Here is a 16,339-nt window from a genome sequence, read left to right on the forward strand (position 1 = left end):
GTATTGTAATGTAAATTGGCTCTTCTGTCTGCCTCTTCATTGACTTACCAGGACTCATTTAAAGGCTTTCCTTAAAGTACATAATTCTTTATTAGAATAATAATAGGGCATTTGTAGTGATCTCTCTCTGTAATACAGGTGTTTTTTGTATGTTTTTCCTGACTGGATTTAAAACCAAAGCTAAAAGGTTTTGTTTCTTGGTTTGGTTATTGTTTTTGGTTTTTCTCAAGTAATAGTCACTGAAGAATTCTGAGCAATGGATTTGAGTAAGACAATGACATATGGTAAAAGTATGGAAAATGGGTTATCTGCAGCAGTGAAAATTTAAGGAAGGAGTGGGCAGAAGGTATCTGAAGGCAGTGATCTTCAAGACAAAGGATAATCAGTTGGATGAACTACCTTGGGCTGCAGATAATAAATTATATTTTAATTGTCACAATCATTTATATCAAAAGTTTACATTAAATCAAACTGATCAAATTGTTGTTAAAAGTAGACATAATTGGACTTTGCCCAACAGTGTTTCTGTAATTCTGGGCCAATTTTATAACTCTTTAGTCATCTGTTTCAGATCCCAAGCAGATATTGCGTATGTGTGTGTGTGCTAAGTCATGTCTGACTCTTTGAGACTCCATGGACTGTAGCCCACCAGGCTCCTCAGACCATGGGATTCTCCAGGCAGGAATATTGGAGTGGATTGCCATTTCCTCCTCCAGGGGATCTTCCCAACTTAGGGGTCAAACCCATGTCTCCTGCATCTCTTACGTTGGCAGCCAGATTCTTTACCACTGAGCCACTAGGGAAGCTCCAAGCAGATATTACTACATTTTTATTCATTATTTTGAAAGGTATGAAAAACTAAAATATTAATTCCAAGAATATGAATTTTTTAAATTGTGAAACAACTATGCATATTCAAATTTGATGTTTCTTTATTTTGAAAACTTCTGTAACTTGATTTTTTAACCTAAAATGGACCCGTTTTGAATGGATCCAAATGGATCCATTTGAATACTGCTCCCAACTAAAAATCTGCACTAGCCATCTGCCTCTACAAGGATTAAGTCCCTAGCCACTGCAATGACTGACCTTCAATACACCCTGAAAGGAGTTCAGGTGATCAGGAAAGAGGCATTCTGTATTCTGGGAAAAACTGACAGAATAGGCCTTCAAGATAGTTTGATATTTTCAGGAGAAGATTTTATGAGCCTAAATTCTTAACATTTTCTCATATCTAGGAAAGCACTAAAATCATTTAATGGAGACATCTGCTCCTCGTGAGTCACAGCAAGCCTCTGCTAAAATGTTTGCTTGACTGCATGTGCCCCCTTAACGAAAATCATATATAATACTGAGCTTCCCCCCTACATCTTCAGAGTTGTTTCTTAAAGTTATCTGAGATGCTATCTCCCAGCTATACTCCTTTACTTTGCCCCAGATAAAACTTAACTCACAACTCTCATGCTGCACTTTTTTTTTTTTTTAAGTCGACAGGGCCCAGAGGGAAACATGAGAAACCATCAAAGAAAGTCAAAAAATGTTTCATGAGGAAGGAAATATTTTAGCTGGGATTTAAGTAAATAGAAATTTCCTAGGCAAAGAAATATTAATAGTAGTTCAGATAGAGGAAACAGCATGACCAAAATTATATTTTGGAAGAGAATGTGTTGTTTAGATCAGCGGTTCCCAATATTTTGGCACCAGGGACCAGTTTCATGGTAAACAACTTTTTCACAGACCCTGGGGTGGGGTGGGGGGGTGGGGCATGGTTCAGGCAGTAATGCGGGTGATGGCAAGTGGCAGATGAAACTTTTCTCACTCGCCTACCACTCACTCCTGCTTTGCAGCCCAGTTCCTCCCAGGCCATGGACTGGGAGCAGTCTGCAGCCCAAGGATTGAGGACCCTTCATTTAGATAACATTAAATATTTCATTTATGGGGAGAAAATAAAGATGGGCTGTGGGAAAAATAGGGAAGAAGATGAGGCTGACCAGCAGATACCCAGAAAGGCAAGAGAGGTCTGGAGTCCTGCACTACATAAGCATAGGCAGACGTGGTGGATGGAGAATGTGGATGAACATGCCAGAAGGTCAAAAGGCAGCAGCAGCTGCGTGAAGACTATAAGGTGAACTAGGTTCTGAAACACAGCTCTGGGCCATCAAATGCTTTTTGTTTACTATTAAAGTAGAAACCAAGCCCATGTTGTTAAAATACAGTTTCCTGTGTATGTTTACTTGGAAAGATGACACAACTATGGGAATTCACCACATTTATTAAGTTTTTATTGTGTCCAAGGTATAATATTATACAAAATTGTTATGATAAAAGTATTCACCCACAAGAAGCTTATAATCTAGCAGGAAAAATAATCATGCACTTCAATTATTATACAAAGCTGTAGCAGGCTCATATCTCAGCAGGGAAGGGAAGTGAACCAACTGAGGGCCTGGTTGGTACAAGGCAGTGGGCCAAATGTTTGGCATGGAATTTCCACAGCAAGTGAAGTGGAGATTATTGTCCTATTTAGAAATGAAAAACTTGCTTTAAAAGGCTATAAAACTTCCCAGAACTCACGGTTACTAAGTATCAGAGCCAAATGAGCTGAAATCTACTTGATACCAAAACCTGTCTTTCTCCCATAATGTGAGCTGCCTCAAATCAAGTAGAATGTAAATATTTGTAATAAGAAGAAGAAATCTAATTTTTCTTATGTTTTTTTCTTGTTTAGTTTGCTGAATGTTGTGAGGATATTTCTGGAAGGAAGGGAACTCCAGGTTCAGAGAGTTGTGTAAAGAAAGGGTAACTGGCTGCCTGCACAAACCCTCAGCTGGTGGCATTTATCTTGATCAGCACTGTGGTCCTCGGTCATCAGACCTGACTCAAGAAAACTGATCCACTCTTAGCACACTCAAGAGACATCTATGTAAAGGCCAAAATGCCAAGTTTAAAACTTAAGGTTGACTATTAATCAGATGAGATATTCACTTCTGATGTAGATACATTCTTTTCTCACCAAAAAAATTATAGGGAAATCAAGCAGAAAGCTTTTTGTTAACAAAAGCTAGGAGATGGATGACTTAAATGGCTAATTAAATATAAAAATAAATTGTATTCATTTATTAGAGAATTATTGAACAAGTTGATGTGAAGTATTATATTTAAACACCGTGCTAGATCTTGAAGATCAGCATGGTATCAAAACATGAAAACTCAAAGTCACTGACCTCTGACCCCTGACACTCTTGGTCAGCTGGGAGAGAGGGCCAAGAAACAGATGGCTTTATTATTTAAGTATTAAAGGTTGCAAAGGCAGGTATTCATGCATTCGATACGAATGGAGAGACCTTTAGTCAAGATGAGGCTCAGGTGAGGCAAGTTACAGAGGCAACCTAGAATAAGCAACACCTGAGTGAAATCATAAATAATGAGCAGAAGTTCCCTGAAAGAGACAGAAAGTGGATAGAGGAGGAAGTTTCAGAATTAACTGCTCAGGCGAAGACCAGAAGCAAAAAGCAGCTTGGAATTTGCAAACTGTAAGTAGTTAAGTTTTTGAAGCACAGTCTAAGTCCTAGGTGCAGTGAGATGAGGCTGGGGCATAACGCAAAGAACATATTGCACCATGTTCATATTGTGGGTTATTTGTGGAAGAAAAGTAGAATTGAGTGTTTTTATATAAGCTGTTCATTTTGCCAGTTTTTGCCTTGGGTTCTTTGTCATGGTATGATATATATGAGCATTGGTCATTCAGATTTTATATTTCTTTAGTTAATTTTTTAATGTTTATTTCTTACAATGTTTCTATTTCAACTAAGTTTTTATATTTGTTGATAAAACATTAATAGTCTTTTTTTATCCATTAGAGTTACAATGTACATAATGTTGATAGTTATGACTTTTTTTTTTTGCTTGTTGCTCTGAAATTTCATTATATTATGTCTAGATGTGGGTGGTTTTCAAATTTATTCCTCTTTGTTAAGTTGAATATAAATCTTGGTTTTAAAAACAGTTCCGGGAACTTTATCAATTGTTACCTTTTTTCATTCTAAAACTCAGGTGTCTGGTAAATATCTTTCCTGCATCCTCCGTGTTTCGTTCTTCTTCTTCTTTTTTTTTTTTGTCTTGTTTTTCTGTGCTGACTTCTGGATAGGTTTACTTTTCCAGTTTTCTAACACTTTTTCTTCTATCTCTTATATAAGATGTTCATTGAGTTTTAATTTCAATTATAATTTTTACTACTACATGTTGGCTCCTTTTCATAAGTGTTTTGGCAGTATCATATATTCATTCTTATTTTCAGGCCCCTATCTTATTTCTTGAAGCATATTAATCATATTAACTTTAAATTCTATGATAATCTAACATCTGTGCCTTTAAGTTCAGCTTATTATGGCTGTGGTTTCTGCTGGTTTTGTTCATGTCATTTCATTATGAGTTTTGTGGTTATTTACTGTAGTAGATTCCTGGCAAATTTATTGGTTGGGATCTTTTGACATCTGTTTTAAAAGTTGGTATTCAACATGTATTTTTACTGCTTTTGTTAAGTACCTCAGAGTATTACCTTCGTAGATCAGCTTGAACTAAATTCTAGGGTTAAAAGTTTTTGCCGCCTATCGTTATGAGGACCAGCTGTGGTATGCATTTTTCAGTGGAGGTTTCTTCTCAGTCTAGTGCCAAGATTTGAGATGGGTGTTTTCCATTCTTCCCCCATGAGAAGGGTCATAGATTTATTTCTGGCCCTCATTACACTGATGGATGTTCTCAGGTACCAGTTAACTGTAGGGGTTTTCTGTTAGACTTTCCATTTTAGTAGATTCCTAAACTCTTTTCCCTGCCACTTTACTGCCTCCACTTATAGAACATAAAAGCTAAAAATCAACAGGAGTTGGCAAAGACTCTAAAGCAAAAGCCAGCTTCAGTGTTCTGTTTACCTCTTTGGGTCCTGTTTTTACTAAGATTTTGGACTTAGGAGAGTCTTTTTATTCTTTTAGATGAACAAATGCACTTTAAAAGATGCTTAAAGTACTGTATCCAAGACATTTAAGTTCTCAGTGGGAGCATTGTCAGAGCGCCTAACCCAGTATATTGTCATCGGTGGAATCCCATGCCTTTTTAACTATGGTATCTGATGGGATTTTTTAATTTGAGTTGGCACTGTCAGAGTTCCCATTTTCTTAAATGCATCAACATACAATTAAAATGTTGTTCATTAGAGTTTAACAGCTACCTCCTTCTCCTTTCCTGTAGTTGATGAATACTGTGACATCAGCTAAGACTAGAAATAAGTAAGAGAAGGTAGCACTCTTCTGATAAGAGGTAGAGAAGCTGGCTTCTATTGAAAGTAGGGAAGAAATAAACTCTGGGATGGAATAATTGCTCATTGAGTACTCATATCAAAAGCATTGAAATAAGCTAAAAATATTAACCTTCAGGTATTTTAATACTACTTTTCTCCTAGATAAAGAAGTTTTGGTGGTTGGCTTTAAGGAATAATCAAAAAACCTAAGTCAGCCCTTTTCTGGGGACCTGTCATCCATTTAGACACTGTGCATGTAATATGACTTAGGAATGAGGGAGCAGAAGGCAGAAAGGTGGAGACTTCTTACATGGATGAACCAGAATGCCACAATCTCCTACTGGCAAATTAAAGTCATTCAGTTTGGCCATTTGACCCTGTGGGATATCATAGAAACAATTCAAAGCATATTAATGCTGACATATAGGTCCAGCAAAACTAACAGGAAACACAAACAAAAAAAGAACTGTACCTCTTTAAAATTACAGATTAAATATGTATGAAATATCCACCATCTTAGCTTTACCACCTTCTCAAATCTAACTCAGGGGATATTTGAAAAATATAGATTTGACAAGTGAAACCTAAATCACCTGTTTAGTTTCCTGGTAGCTGAATATATTTTTGTTGTTAACTAGAGAGATGGCAAAGAGAAAATCATCTATTTAAGTACCCTGTGGGTAGCAGGCTCAAGAAAATGAGGAAACAAAATACATGGTCGTTTTCATATTGTTCCCTAGTGCAACTAGAAGGGAACGGTGTTATTTCTTGAGTTCGATGTAAATGCTGTATTTCGAGATTGCCAGATTATGTACCTGTTTTTCAGAGTATTAAGTTTTTCTTCAATGTTCTCAAAGACATTAAAGAAAATAACTTCAGGATGCTCAAAATCTGTTTCAGATGGGTGAGCTGGGGGTAAAGAAAGAGATACAGTGTGTTTGGGCAATTAAAATTGTAATCATCACAGAATTTTTTAATATTATTGCATGAAACTTTTAAATGTATTCTATTTTTTCTTAAAACAGCAAATATTTGGATCAGTTATGTAGTTAATAGCTAATAAAATGAAATGTCATTGAATTACAGTTCCCTGTAGAACATATTTGCAGACAGCAATCACAGGAAATAATAGTCACCTATTATAAGGTGATTTCATCTCTAAGAAAATCCAGTTACATGAATGGCCTTATAGTAGTCTATACTTTCTTTGATTGAAGGATTTTAAACTTAGTTTTTACTAACATACTAAAGACTAATTATAGAAAGTATTATGCTGAAATTAAACACTGGATCTACTTTCAGAAGAAAACTTTTTTTACCTGGTTTCTTTGCTCACAGAAAGATTAATAAAATCTAGTTAATCAGTGCATAGCTTTTATGGTTGACAAACAACACTTTGAAGTGAAATTACAAGAGATCAGAAGAACTAGAAGTCTAGAAACTTGGTTTTTAGTTATAGCTCTGGAAGTAACTAGTGCAGTCTTTCAATTTTCAAAGCTTCTCTGTACCTTAGCTTCTTGATCTATGAACTGAGAAGGCTGCATCAAAGGTCTATTCTAGTCTAAACTTAATAAAGATTAAGAAGTTAACCAGAATGATTCAGTTGCAGAAGACAGAAATACAACTAAATGTAGTTATAACTGTAAAGAGAATGAATTTACTGGTTATCTTGGTAAAAGGTAGACCAGTTCCAGGAGTGGGTGGATCTAAGGACTTGATGAGAACATCAACAGTCAAAATTCCTGTGTCCTACTTCTGCCTTATAATTTTTTTTTTTTTGCTGCATTTTAAGACCAATTATTTACATGAAGTAATTACAAATTTTGTGATTTATTTATGCTCCATTTAACAATGCCAGACAAAGAAAACATCTTTCTAATAGTTCTAACAAGATCCCATTACTGATGCTGGCTTGTCTGACCTGAGTCACGTGTCCAGTCCTATACTGTGGTTGAGGGAATAGACTTCTCCAATTCCTCAGGCATGGGCTATATTTCTATTCCTAAATTGAGGGGTGGAAATGCCCTTCCTTCCCATACCGTATGAACAGTATTATGTGGCTCCCACAAAAGAGAATTGAGGTTCTCCTACCTGAAATGGAAAAGAGAAAAAGGTATACCAAGAAAACAAAACTGACATATCCTCAGCACAGATCTTTTCGATGAAAAAAATCAGTCATATTCATTTCTTCATATTTTCTTGACATTAAAAATATATTTTACTGTGTTTCTATAGCTTAAAAGGAGTTATCTTGAAGAACAGGTATAGAAATTTTTTAAATCAGCACTTTAAACTTTCAATCTATAATTTAGTCAAAGATAATTATCAGCCTAAATTAAAAGAAATTTATCCATCAAATGCCATGTGGAAATTTAACTGAATCTTGTGTTTTTAAAAAAAAAAATGCTATAAAATCACATTTGGAATAAGGAGAAATTTTAATATGGGCTCTATGTTAGGGATTTTAGTGATTTTGTTTTGATAATAGTATTATATATTTATATGGGAACATACCCTATTCTTAGAATATCCATGCTGAAGCATTTTGTGGGCAGATGGGTAGAATCTGCAATACTTGAGATAGTTCATCAAAATAAACACACACAACACACATGAGTGTGTATATGTATGCATGTCTATGTCTATATCTGTCAAATGAAGAGGTATAAACCAAAGCAAAAAAAAAAAAATCCTAACTGCTATTGCATTTTTCTAAGCAACAACTTGGAACTGATTGTATAATATTTTTCAATTTCCATAGTAAATAATATACTTTGGGGACACTGTTATGAATCACATCACTCCAGTCCATATCTTTTTCCATTCCTCCCTTCTTTCATATTCCCCTATCCAGAGGAAAATAAATGGTGATCAAAGATTACTGCTCATATGTAAAGATCCTTTGTTGTCAGTTCTTACCCATTTCTTAGCCATGCCAGTTACTGTTAATAAGTAGCTGGTTATTTGTAGCTTCTGTTTCTCTTTTCTGGACCCAATGAATGTTGATAGTTTCTCACCCCTACAATCAGTGCAATTTGGAAAGATACTCCTTGCCCATCTGTAACAGTAATGTTTATAATTTTTGAGCATTTACTACATGACAACATAATGTTAGATGACACAATGTTTTTAAAATCCCTATTATTTAGTTTGAGCAGATGGTGAATGACAGCCAGGGGTGCTGCAGTCCATGAGGTTGCAAAGAATCGGACATGACTTAGTGATTGAACTATTCAGACAAAACTTGGCCCAATCCCTACTTGAGTCAAACTGCCACCACGTATCTTTTGCCTGAATTGCTCCTCTAGACTCCATCTCTGACTTTGTTCCTATGTAAAGGATCTTCTCCAAGGCAGCTGGCCAGTCATTCCCTAGGTCAGAGACGGGAATTTTTGTCTGTAGTTGCCCAATCCTCAGCATGGATCAATGCCTGTCATACCAGTGGTGCTAAATAATTATCAAGTGAGTGAATAAATACCATTTATCTTCTCAAAACATCTTAATGGCTTACCTTTGCCATTAAAATAGTATGCAAATCAGACCTTAATCCACAAGGCCTTCCCCTACCTACCTCCACATTAGCCTTTTTCCCCCAACTTTGTCAGGTTTACTGCTGCCTTCAGGTTTGTTTGTTATTCCCTCTGCCTGGAATCTTCTACCTCCAAATCTTCTTTTTTTAGTTTTATTTTTATTTGGAAAATAATTGCTTTACAATATTGTGTTGGAATCCAAACCTTGATCTCTCTTTTCATGCACATCTCAAGTCAAATGCCACTTCTTTAGGTTTTCTTGATGGCCACCCAATCTTACCTAATTCCTCAAGCCAGGCACTATTGATCACATCACTTCCATTTATTTTATTCATAGCCCTGAACATTATTTATATTATTTTTTCCCACTTATTAGTTTATTTTCTGTCATTCACTGCTAGAATGCAGCCTCCACATGTCTAAGGACTTTACTAGATAAAGATTTAACACACAATTTCTAGCTCTTAGGGCAGTTCCTGTTACATAGTAGGTCTGCAATGGATGCACTTTTTTTTTAATAAATGAAGAAATCAGGAAAATAAGGCTTAAAGAAATTAATATTGAACCCAACTATTTAAGTTCATTCCTGTATTGTGAACTTCTAAATATGAGTATATTCATTTTATATGTTCCAATATAAATATTCATTCTTATGTTCCAACCAAAGTAAAAGTTAAGCATATTTTTCTCTGAGTATTTTCTTTGAATCTCTTCATTGGATATACTCAACCCTCTGTTGTAGATTCAGGTAGAGCAATTGTGAAGAAAAATATTCTTTGCTTTTTGTATCCAACTACCACTTTTTAAGAATTTTCTCTGATCTTTCAGGCTGATTGGCTATATGATTTTCTGCCTTTTCTTGGAAACAATTAGAAACCAGAAATAGGAATTAGGAAAATTCATTCTAGAGTTTTAATTGTAATGGATAATTCTTAGCAAAACTATTCTTAGAAATAGACTAAGCAGGTCCCTGCTTCCCTGGTGCTTCAGTGGTAAAGAATCCGCCTACCAATGCAGGAGACCCAGGGTTCCATCCCTGGCTTGGAAAGAGTCCCTGCAGGAGGAAATGTCAACCCACTCCAGTATTCTGGTCTGGGAAACTCCATGGACAGAGGAGCCTGGCGAGCTATAAGACATGGGGTCACAAGAGAGTTAGACATGACTTAGTGATTAAACAACAAAGCAGATCCCTCCGCACTCCCAATGTCAGGTTACGTGTGTTTGAATCACTTTTTTCTTGCTGTTAATTCAGATATGAAATTACATCAATGTACCTTTAAATAAAAAGCAGTACAGTTTTTCTCATAAAAAGTAGAATATGTTTATCTGATAAGTTATATAACTTTAGAAATCCTGACGTTTGTAACATTTAAAGTACTTTCACCTACCTTATATTAATTTGAAAACAGTCCAGGGAGCTAGGTATGTCTTGAAACATTCCTCTTTAACAGATGGGAACACTGAGGCACAGCAGATGGTAAGGAGCACATCTACACAACAACAGGCAGCAAGTTAGAAAATTCACAGCTGGGAATTAAGTCTTTTGGTTTTCTCTCCAGGACTCTTCAAGTGAGGTAAGGTAACAGATACTGGTATCAATGGGTAAATGTTACTAGAAAAATGTCACACCAAATGAAAATATTTTTTTAAAGTAAAAGAATAAAAAGAATCAGACTTTTAAAACATTTATAGCATCAATATTTTGAATGGGATACAGAGAAATGAATTGTCATTGTCTTTAAGCACCTAAAATGAACAATGAAAATGACCGTATTAGGAATTTGAAAAAAATTTAAAAAGCCATTAAGGCAGAATGCTTATCAGACTAACTGCTACTGCTGCCACTAAGTCTGCTAAGTCGCTTCAGTCGTGTCTGACTCTGCAACCCCATAGACAGCAGCCCACCAGGCTCCCCCGTCCCTGGGATTCTGCAGGCAAGAATACTGGAGTGGGTTGCCATTTCCTTCTCCAATGCATGAAAGTGAAAAGTGAAAGTAAAGTCACTCAGTGGTGTCGGACTCTTAGCGACCCCATGGACTACAGCCTACCAGCCCCCTCTGTCCATGGGATTTTCCAGGCAAAAGTATTGGAGTGGGCTGCCATTGCCTTCTCCCTATCAGACTAAAGGCTTATATTAAATCCCATTTTCAACACAGGAAAACTTTACCTTTTTGAACATCAGCTAAAATACCTTTATTTCTTGCTTTGCTGAAATCATAATTTAGACATGTAATAATTGAATTTGAATAGAAGCAAACTTTACTCAGTTTGACTTCTAAAAATGATTTATATGGATGAAACTTGTGAGTTTAGCTAGCTAATTATCTAAACAATGTTTCGTTTATAATGTTAAATGTTCCAATGACGATAACAGGTGAATTTATTATAAGTTGGAGTCCCATTAGGAACAAGTAGCACGCTCAAATTAAAATTATTCAAAAGGAGTTTATTTTCAAGGGTAGGAGGAGGCTATAGGATGGCTTCTTCTGACCTCCTTTTTGAGTTCCTTGTTGGTTAATCCAAACCTGAAGCAAGATCAGCCTCTGAGGGCAATGGGCAGGAGAGAGAAGGGCAGAAATAGATCTGGAGGTGCAAGTTGGAAGTATCTGCCAGAGTGATAAACGAGACATGAAGATGATACTGATGAGACAACTAGCACCTATTGTTTGATATCGACCCATTTTTGTACTTAGCATTCATTGACTCATTTAATTCTCCCAAATAGCCTATGAAGTTAGTAGTTTGTCCATGTCACATGTGAAGAAACTGAACTTCTCACTTTCTGGTGAATTTCTTCAAGGTGTGTTCATGATTATCTTCCTCCTCAGGGCCAGAGTCCATGAGAAAAAAGGAAAGCAGATGTCAAACTCTGGCAGGGAGAATGGGCCACAGACTCTTATTTTGATTATTTCCCTTGGAAAAATAAAAAAAGCAATACTGATATATTTATGCTTAGGTATTCATTTTTGTGAATGAAAAGTGAAAGCGACTTCACTTTCACTTTTCACTTTCATGCATTGGAGAAGGAAATGGCAACCCACTCCAGTGTTCTTGCCTGGAGAATCCCAGGGATGGGGGAGCACGGTGGGCTGCTGTCTATGGGGTCGCACAGAGTTGGACATGACTGAAGCAACTTAGCAGCAGTAGCAGCATTCATTTTTTATTAAAAATACATAATAAAATACAGATTTTTTTTCTAGTTAACTAGATAAAAAAATAATCTTCTGATAGAAAAATTTGCCAGTGTTGTCTCAGTGCACATAATTAAGAAGGTAAACCAATAAGGATGAGTCTCCCAGCACACTTAATTTTCTAACTGGCCTCAGAAAGAAGTAAATTCAGGAGACAGAACTGTTTGTTGTTCAGTGGCACAGTCATGTCCAACTCTGTGACCCCATGGACTGTAACACACCAGGCTTCCCTGTCCTTCACTGTGTCCCGGAGTTCGCTCAAACTGATGTCCATTGACTTGATGATGCCATTCAACTGTTTCATCCTCTGCTACCCCCTTCTCCTCCTGTCCTCAGTCTTTCCCAGAATCAGGGTCTTCTCCAGTGAATCGACTCTTGGCATCAGGTGGCCAAAATATCGGAGCTTCAGCATCAGTCCTTCCAATGAATATTCAGAATATTTTCCTTTAGGATTGACTGGTTTGATCTCCTTCCTGTCCAAGGGACTCTCAAGAGTTTTCTCCAGCACCACAGTTCAAAAGCATCAATTCTTTAGCACTCAGCCTTCTTTATGGTCCAAGTCTCACATCCATACATGACTACTGGAAAATCCATAGCTTTGAGTATATGGACTTTTGTTGGCAAAGTGATGTCTCTGCTTCTTAATATGTTGTCTAGGTTGGTCATAGCTTATCTTCCAAGGAGCAAGCATCTTTTAATTTCCTGGGTACAGTCACCATCTGCAGTCTATTTTAGAGCAAGAAAATCAAGTCTGTCACTGTTTCCATTTCTGTCCCCCCATCTATTTGTTGTGCAGTAATGGGACTGGATGCCATTACCTTTGTTTTCAGAATGTTGAATTTTAAGTCAGCCTTTAGTCCCTCCTCTTTCACCTTCATCACAAGGCTCTTTAGTTCCTCTTCTCTTTCTGCCATTAAAGTGGTATCATCTGCATATCTGAGGTTATTGATACTTCTCCTGGCAGTCTTGATCCCAGCTTATGTTTCATCCAGCCCGTATTCCACACGATGTACTCTGCACAGAAATTAAATAAGCCGGCTGACAGTACTGCTGTCACACACAGGGTGACAGAAAGCAGCCTTGATGTACTGCTTTCCCAATTTGGAACCAGATGTTGTTCCATGTCCAGTTCTGTTTCTTCTTAAATTGCATACAGGTTTCTCAACAGGCAGGTAAGATGGTCTGGTATTCCCATCTCTTGAATTTTCCACAGTTTGTTGTGATCCACACAGTCAAAGGTTTTAGTGTAGTCAATGAAGTAGAAGTAGATATTTTTCTGGAATTCCCTTGCTTTATCTATGATCCAACAGATGTTGGCAGTTTAATATCTGGTTCCTCTGCCTTTTCTAAATACAGCTTGTAATTCTGGAAGTTCTCAGATCACATACTTTTGAAGCTTAGCTTGAAAGATTTTGAGCATTACCCTGTTAGCATGTGAGACGAATGCAAATGTGCGGTAGTTTGAGCATTCTTTGGCATTGCCCTTCTTTGGGATTGGAATGAAAACTGACTTTTTCCATTCCTGTGGCCACTGCTGAGTTTTCCAATTTGCTGGTTTATTGAGCGCAACACTTTAACAGCATCATCTTTTAGGATTTGAAATAGCTCAGCTGGAATTCCATCACCTCCACTAGCCTTGTTCATAGCGATGCTTCCTAAGGTCTACTGGACCTCACACTTTAGGATGTCTGGCTCTAGGTGAGTGATCACATCATCATGGGTATAACTGTTAGACGCATGTTTTTACTGTCTTCTTTGCTTTCACTATTGAGCAAACAGGCTTTCTCTGGTTTGTAAACGACTGGTGTAAACTTGTGTGAACATTTTCTAACTGAAAGTTGAAATATGAGTTTCAATTTGAAACTCATTTGGAAAGTTAGGAAAGATCCAGATGAGATAGCACAGAAACATTTGTGAGGCACTCTCCCAGGACCATGAGTTAATAAATCCTCAAAATGCATCTTGTACCAGGGTATGCTCTCAAAGTCTACTGTATCTTGTACCTAGGTGTGTTCACAAAGTCTGTGTCCCTTCCTTGTTGCCTTGACCTTTGACCTCTTGACCTTTCTTCTGTATTTACACAAGGGGAATAAAGTACAACAAACATATTGGTAGTTTGCATAGATTGGTATGTAAATTGTTAGTGGGCTTTTTTTTTTTTTTTTTTGGTATCCCACCATATTCTACTAGGATACATAAAATTGGTGCCAAAAATAGTCCCATAGGGCACAGAACTGAATGATTGAGAAAGAGGAGACAAAAATATGGAGACAGCAATAAATCACTTCTCAGCTTTATTGTAAGTCTCTTTAGATTTTCCATGAGTTACTCATAATTAATGTGTAGAAGTATTACATTTGACCAGAAAATATGGCCAATGTAGACAGACCCAAGTCCCTCAAGCTGACTATCAAAGACTGTGAAGATTCATGACTCAATCACATCAACCTTTGCTGTACCCAGGCCAGTCAAACTCGTGCCTCTGTTTGACTTTACATCCCCTCTATAAAACAGGCATAGAAGTCATAAAAAACAGGATGTTTTAGGAGGTTGATGAAATAATTTATAAAAGGTACTTTTAAATCCCCATAGATCCTTTATACTAATTCATTTTGGGGATTTTTCCATGGTATATTTTACCAGTTTAAAATTTACAGGCCATATCACCACATAAATATTTGTTATAGCTTAGTGCTTAATAGGTGGAATGGTGTTTCTTGCATGCTATTTTATTGATAGAACATTTTAGCTGTACTCCATGGAGAAATACAGACCATGAAAGAATTGATTGTTTTGCTCCATGTATGCTTCAGGGATCTGCACCACTGTATGGACCTCTTATATGTTACCAGATAACACAGCAAACTCTCCCTCCTCTTAAAAAAATTCAGACACTATGAACAAATAGAATATATATATGATGATCAAATCTTGTTTCCCCCACCTCTCAGGTTTAAAGGACCTGCTATTAACTCTGCTCTGAATTCTTTAAAAGCATAATGTTGACCATGTTGTCCTAAACTCTCCCTACAGGATGTGTTGGCATCTTCTATAGTATATACTCAGTCTTCTATGTATCCCAGTGAATCTGCTCGGATTAAAATCAAATCAAAACAACGCACTGAGTGGTAAACAGATGGCTGATATTCGGCTTTCCTTGCTGGCTACAGTGGTGGCCCATGAAGCATTACCTGCTGCATGGGCCTTCTTCCTGGCATTGTTTTCCTTCACATTTCAGCTTCTGAGCCTGTGATTATGGATCAGAGCTTGAAAAAAGTCTGTGATTTGCTCAGAAAAAGATTGCATGAAGTGCATCAGTGCTTTCCCGGCTGAAAACATCTGTTAGGAGACACAAATTTAGCTTCTCATTGTTGGCTTCCTGTGTACCAGACAGAGTTTATTATTTAACTGATGACTGGGAGAAACGGGCTCCTGCAACAATCTGGCCACAAACTGAAGATGGATTTTACATTTGTTATTTAAATTGCCTTGAGAGGAAAGGATTTGGGAATGAAGTGTTGACCTTTAATCCTTGTTGGCTAAGAAATCAGCTCCAAGAGTATTATCAAAAGTGAATATATCCATACAGGTATATTTATACGTGTGTATATATTATATATGCTTAAATCGTAAGCTTTAGGAAGCCACTTTGCTTTCTTAAGGAAAGGAAAAGATTTTAAAATATGAGGTAACTTGAATTTAGCTAAGATAAAAGAGAGAATTGCTTTTTAGGAATTTTATGAGAGATTGTACTGAAATAAAATTTAAATTGCAGCTAAATAATACCCCAGCACACCAGAATGGACACCAGTGGATGTCATTCCACATAGTATATCAGCTACTAAGGGAGCATTCCTAAAGACTTGTTTCCTCACCGAAATGTTTGAAGAAGCAGAATGGAGAATAAGTTCTCATCATCCTCCATACAACTGCAATATATATGAATGTCCTTGAATTTATTACTTTATTACATTCCATAGAAGTTGTACTTCCAACTTTGTGATCCTATGTCAACAGATTGTTTACTGTTTTCTGCTCTTCCAGTCAGCTGAGTTGGTTTGGTGAGATGGTTCTCAAATATGACTGCTCATTAGATCACCTGGGGAGGACTTTTAGTATATACTTGTTCCTGGGTCCTAATCTAGACAAAATGAGTCAGAATTTCTCAGATTATAAGAAACCTGAATGAGGACCTGTCAATTATAAACTTAGGTGACTTATTCTGACTTCTTCAACTGAACCATGAAATGAATAGACAAACGCTGTCTTAAGTCGCATCAAGGGATGCAAAGCCATTGTTATCAATTCTTAAAAACTCAGATTGA

The 16,339-nt window shown here is 36.8% G+C and overlaps 1 long non-coding RNA gene across 1 annotated transcript; it reads left to right on the forward strand.

Moving 5' to 3' along the window:
* The first annotated feature begins 1,754 nt into the window (after positions 1 to 1,754).
* On the forward strand, positions 1,755 to 15,615 carry LOC129623064 (uncharacterized). The gene is made up of 2 exons (XR_008700324.1): positions 1,755 to 3,533; positions 15,048 to 15,615. It is a non-coding gene; the product is annotated as an uncharacterized LOC129623064 (long non-coding RNA).
* Positions 15,616 to 16,339: the final 724 nt, after the last annotated feature.

Source organism: Bubalus kerabau, chromosome 11, assembly GCF_029407905.1.
Source record: "Bubalus kerabau isolate K-KA32 ecotype Philippines breed swamp buffalo chromosome 11, PCC_UOA_SB_1v2, whole genome shotgun sequence".
NCBI classification, from domain to species: Eukaryota; Metazoa; Chordata; class Mammalia; order Artiodactyla; family Bovidae; genus Bubalus; species Bubalus kerabau.